Consider the following 5982-nt stretch of genomic DNA (forward strand, 5'->3'; position numbering starts at 1 on the left):
GGAGTCCTGGATTTTTCCTTCAGAGGAACAGAAGACTGTGAGTTTTTCCCCTAGCCATTGAGCCTGATGGTGGAGCTATTCCCAGGGCTGCTGCTGACAGTGATGGACAAGTTGACTATGGAGGCACTGACAGGGTTGTTGTAGGAATGGCCATCAGAAGAGCACTCTTTGTGTCCAATTTAGCAGCCAATTTTGGATCCACCTAATAGTTTTTCTTTCTAGCCAATTTGCTAAGCAGAATGTTGTGAGGCACAATGGTTCTGATAGAATCAGTATGTGCACAGGACAAGTTTTGCTGAAAAGTCCTGTCGTAAGTCCTGTCTCACTAACCTTTTCAAGTTCTTTGAGCATGCTAAACACGTGGGCAAGGTGATCCATTATTTCATCTTTGAAAGGGGTTTTGGCAACTATCCTCTCCAAAGATTCCTGAGTACTTAGCAGTCATGGAATAAGAAGGGGATAAAGAACAGAAAGCACAGAGTGGGAATAAGTAATACTTTCTCCCCATGGAGGGGTGTAAACAATGGGGTGCCACAGGTTCTGCAGTAGGACCAGCATTTTTCAACTGATTCATAAATTATCTGCCTTTGGACAAATCACGGAGCAGAAGGTGAACAATGGCTACTTGTTTTGATGGCCAAGGGCTACCACTGGTTTCAGATGCAGTGCGGCTGCACACCCCAGTTGCAGGGAAGCTTGGCCAGAGGCTATTGCACTCATCCTGCTTGAGGGAAACCGTGTGCAGCTGACCAATGCTGCCTTTGGTCCAATCCAGTATGTTCTAATGTTGGACACATTATGTTTTTGGGTCAATAGTATTGCCAGGTATATTACATGATCCCACAGTCTGCTAACAGTCATGATTTCCTTAGAATCAATTCCCCCTCAACTCCTCTCCTAACCTAAGAAAGCTGTGCCATAATAAAGCTACTAATTTTCAAGGTGCTACAGGTACTTTGGTTCTGATCATTCTTCCACCTAGGCTTGAAATGATTGTGGCATCGAATTATCCGTTTCTAAAAGCAGACACATCAGGGCAGCTAAGGGAAGTCTCCCCCTCTCAGCAACTTGTAGTGCTGGAAGCCACTGGCAATTCTCTTAGGACATCACCCTCCAATACCAAAGCAGAATAGGAGCAGAGGGCTCAGAAAAGTGTGGTACACACCTGATTTGGGGCCAGGGTTCAAGTGAATAGGATCTGCCTCAGAATCCATTATCAGAGCAAACCTCCCCTTGGGCAAAACATCCCTTCTGGATATGACCCTAGCTATTCCAGCTTCTCTTGCAGGTTCCCCTTGCTCCCCCTTTAAGGGCCCTGAGGTTTCAGTAAGGCATTTGAACAACCAGAAATGTGACAAATGAAAACATGTCCACCAATAAAATAATGAGTAAAAAGGACAAGTAGGAGCACTTGCAAGACATCTATTGGAATGCAATGGAAAAAAAACCCCAAGCAAACTGTTGGGCAGTTTTAGCATATATTCAAAAATATTTAATAGAACAAAAACAGCAAGAATATACTTTACAGTTAACATGTAATTCAGTTGGTCTTTTAAAAATGAAGAAGTAATTGAGTAATGCCTTTTCAAGCAGGATCATGTAGCTAATTATCTAATCAAGAACAAAACAAATTTCTTAAGTTCAGCTTTTATTATAGAAAGTAATGTTTGCTTTCTGTTTAACTTTTCTTATTCCTTTGAGGGCTTGCTATCTTTCTGTGATGGGACTGCGGCACCTGAAAGAAGTTACAATGGGTATGCAAAGGATAATGCACAGTTCATTTCCTGTTCCATATGCAGACTCCTGCTTTTGAGCTCCTCCTAAGTGTTGGTCCTCCATTTTCTGGTACACCCAGGTGGTCCTTTCCACAGGACCCTCTTGATGCCCACCTTTAACAGCAAGAGCTCCCAAACAGGGTTTTGCTCAAAGCTAGTGGTAACTGCCACTGGGGTACACACATTCCATAAAATCATGCGGATTTAGGTGGAAGAGAGCTCACTAGAAAAAGCAGGTTTCTGCAGATTTATTATAATGCAATAAATAGAGAGGTGCCCCTGTGGAACAAGACGTATTTAGTTGAGAATCAATGGATGAGAAGTATTCTCCTCTCCTACTACAACAGGAAGAAAGCATTAAATGTAAGGATTACATAACATATGTCATTGTAGGGCTAATCAAAAGGGGGAAAACTATTTAGAAAGGGAATTTCCATCTAAATCTTTTTGGAATACTATTAATAGACTGGACAATATCAACCCTGCTTACTCCCAGGCCAGAATCTTTTATGCATTCCCAGGAATCCTCAACATTTGCTTCACCCTTGAGAGGAAAAGGAAGGTCACAATGAAGCATGACTAAAATATTTACACGGGGAACTTACCAGACAGCTAACAGCCATGACTGAGTTTGAAGGATTCCTCACACTCCAGGGCACATGCAGAAGATAGCGGAGGCACAAGGAAACAGACTCTGGCCACATTCTTCAGTGTTTATATTCTGAATTGCCCCAAGACATAGTTCAGTACCTAAAACTATTTTGTTAGTTATGCAGTTGGTAGGTCTTGGAGCTGGTCTTGGTCACTTTCAAAAGGGTTCTTTCCAGGCACACAGAAAAAAATAGCAGGGCTATTATTTCTAACTGGGAGGAAAATGGGTGGAAGAAGCACATAAGGACATTCATCAACCAAAGTGAGCAGGGTTTATTAAAAGAGCTGCACACACACACATATGCCATCCCTGAACCAACGCACACCCACACCAGTGACCCAAGCGGGCCCAAGCTGTTCCACAGCCAGGAGGCGGGGCGGGGCCTTCCCTGTCACCCGAGGGTGGACTGATGGCAGCCCCTTGCCCAAGGCGTGCTGCTGGGGCTACGGGAGGCCTTTGGGGCTGACGAGTCTTCTGTGCAGGGCCCCAGAGCTGCAGTTTCTCTTAGCGCAGGGCCAAGTAAGGCACTTGCTTGACTGCTTTACACGCACAGAACTGTGCCAGGTGAATGCATACCCACAATGCAAGAAGTCAGAGTTCTGTGTTTTCCATGAGCCCCACACTGCAAACTAGGTTCACCGGAAGCCAATTTTAGTCTAATGGGCCCATCTTGCAAAGCACTCCTCCAGAACACACTCCATCAATTTAAGCAAATCCTGCAAAGGAAATCCACAAAAACTCCTTTTACATAAACCCAGCCAGCTTCCTCTGAGCAACAACTGTTGGCAGATCAGGACACACCACAAAGCTTCTCATGGGCCATGGCAGCAAGAGATCACTATTGCCAGGTGAGAGACAGGAGCCTGCCCTGTCCGGCCATCAAAAGCACACCTTCCCTTGAACACCTTCAAAGGAAAGCTTACACTTTGCCAAACAGGCTAGAAAGCAAAAGTAAGGAAGAATCCTACAAGGTAAATTCTGGAAGCACAAACTGCTGCAAAATGCCACCTGACTTTCGAAATCACATGTGTGGTGGCTAGGGACCAGCCTGGAAGCTCTGTTGACTGTGGGCAGAGGCAGGCCTAAATACAGACCTGGGGCTGAAGGGGAGCCTTCCCTTTGTTGTGTCAATGGAGGTAGCACCACCTTCAGTCAGATGAACCTGACAGAGGGAGTAACAGCCTCATACTTCCTGTAGTTGTGCATCTGGCAGCAGGAGGATCTATGATAAGGTCATCGACAGGTTCTGCTTAGGAGCCCCGTACCCTCCTCTGGACGTCATGGTGCGTGTTGAGGAGGCAGGAGCAGAGTAACCCTTGGGATACTTTATGCAGAAATGTCCATGAATGCAGTCATAGAGAGCTCCTCCTCTGAAATTCTGGCTTTCCAAACATGCACTTCTCCAGCATCCACTCAGTTCATTTTCCTCCAACAGAATTATGAAAGCTTTGTGACACCTGACATTACCAGATCCTTCTCAAAGTTCAGGCTTCATAGGCTAATAAGTTAATCCAGCAAGTTTAGCTATTTGGCTTTGCCCCAGCACTGCAGTAACAAAACCTTGCTCACTAAAGCCACTCAGAAAGGCCTGTTAAGAGTTCCACAAGATGCTAATGGTGCTTTGTGCATCGTGTTGGGTTTCTGCTTCCTCTTAATGTTCAGGCTTTCAGGTTTCAAAGTATTTGTAAATCGCTGTAACATAAAGCATGACATTCTGCCAGTCCGGACGCTCCGTTCGTACCATCTCGTTAATGTCCTGCAAAGAGAATAAAAAGCAAAAGATCATTTCTTGAGAGAGCCATTCTGCACCCAATCTATGGAATCCCAAGCAGAAATGGCATCTACAAGGAAGAAGCTACAGCTCTGCCTCTGACTGACTGCTGTGAAACTGAGCAAAGAGGAGGTTTCTTTGAAATTGTTGTTGCACAGGCCAGCAGGGCAGCGTATAGTGTTTGTTTCTTGCAAAGAGAGCTGCCAGGGCTGAGGTCAGCTCAGGGCCACAGTTGCCCCCCCGCCACCCAATAAGCTCAAGGCCTTGCTGCACTGATCTCCTGGGGGCCCTGCGTGATCTCACTAGGCAATCCACTCTCCTTCAGCTACAGTCCTTAGGTGATCATCACAGGCGGTCTTCCGGGAAAAGTCAGCCCCCTGTCCGCACGTAGCCACACAGTCTTGCATCCACAGCTGGCAGGGTCTTTTAGCAAGGAACCCTGATTTATAGATTTGCCTCCTCTGGATTCCTTGGTCCAAAACACAAAGACAGAATATGAGCTTCCATCTGTGACAAGTGCCAGACAGTAGGTGGCACTGAATTTCCTGTGAGCGGAGACAGACTTTTCTACGGCACTGAGCTACAGATTGCCTCATCCTGCATGCCAATCACACTCACAGATGGATGCCTGGCCTAATAGAAAAGCAGCAAGATATATGCATATACATGGGGGCTGAGAAATCCTCTGGTTCTTCTGGACAAAAACGGTGGTCACACAACATGGCAACAGCAGGAGTTGCCAGCCCTGCTCGCTTCAGGGCAGCTGGTCTTGACATCTGAACCTGGTGTTGCTTCCTCAGCAGGATTGGTTAATGGCACAGAAGCTGCCCTGAGAAACCATGGCGTGTCGTTAAGTTGTTCAGTCACAGAATAGTTGAGCTGGAAGGGGCCAGGAAGGCCAGTGGGGCCAATCCCTGCTGGTGCAGGATGTCCATTTCCACCACCCCACTCAGATGGCCGCCCAGTTTCTTTCTGAATGTCTCTCATGTGGGAGAGCTCACAGTGCCTTGCCTTCTGAATGGCTTGTTGTGTGCAAACCAGGCATGATAGCTGTTAAGTGGTGTATTGCAAAGGACTACATGATTGCCAAGCAAGAGTGGCAATGACCCCAGGTGCTCTCTGCAATTTTGCTAATGATATCCCCTCTCTATTATCACTCTTTATTACAACTCGAAATGACACCAGTAAATTTTCTTCTCCACTTGTGACACTTAAAATTGGCATCACCGTAAAGAGAGAGGAAGTGAGAGAAAGGGCCTCCAAAGCATGCCTTCCTGCCCTGCCCAATTGGAGAGAGAAATCTCTCCAGCATTTCCTTGGTGCAAAGAGGAGACAATAGTGAGTGAAAGGGAAGCAGTGGAATCAGAACATCACAATGTAATCAATGAAAAAGAGGAGCCCCACTGGATCAGAGAGAGTGAGACACAATCCACCACAAGGATGGCCAACAGAGTTAAAGTTGGTGCAAGTAGAGAGAGTCATGGTTTTTCCATTTTTGTGGTGGTCCTACGCCCCTGACTCCTGGGAACGGGGAGGGACGACTGTATATGGAAGCATTTCTTAAGTGTTTTATATTTATGGAAAGGAACTGTATACGTATACTAAGACAAGCATTTGGCTTACTCATGCAACCTCTATATACATGATCTGACTTAAGTATAAATTCAACTTAAAGACATTCTCAGGAATAGAGCTGGTCCAGTCTGGGAACTCCCTGCATTTTGCACATAACGGCAGCAGTGCTCACGCCAACTCTGGTTAGTACTGCGCAGAAGGAAGATGTG

General features: G+C 46.0%; 1 long non-coding RNA gene across 1 annotated transcript; it reads right to left on the reverse strand.

The window, feature by feature from the left end:
• Positions 1-1467: 1467 nt before the first annotated feature.
• Positions 1468-4179, reverse strand: LOC123030465. Its single transcript, XR_006416114.1, has 2 exons — positions 2381-4179; positions 1468-1735 (listed from the first exon to the last, which is right to left on the reverse strand). It is a non-coding gene; the product is annotated as an uncharacterized LOC123030465 (long non-coding RNA).
• Between the last annotated feature and the right edge of the window lie 1803 nt (positions 4180-5982).

Source organism: Varanus komodoensis, unplaced genomic scaffold, assembly GCF_004798865.1.
Source record: "Varanus komodoensis strain SLA01 unplaced genomic scaffold, ASM479886v1 scaffold44_3, whole genome shotgun sequence".
In the NCBI taxonomy this organism is placed as follows: Eukaryota; Metazoa; Chordata; class Lepidosauria; order Squamata; family Varanidae; genus Varanus; species Varanus komodoensis.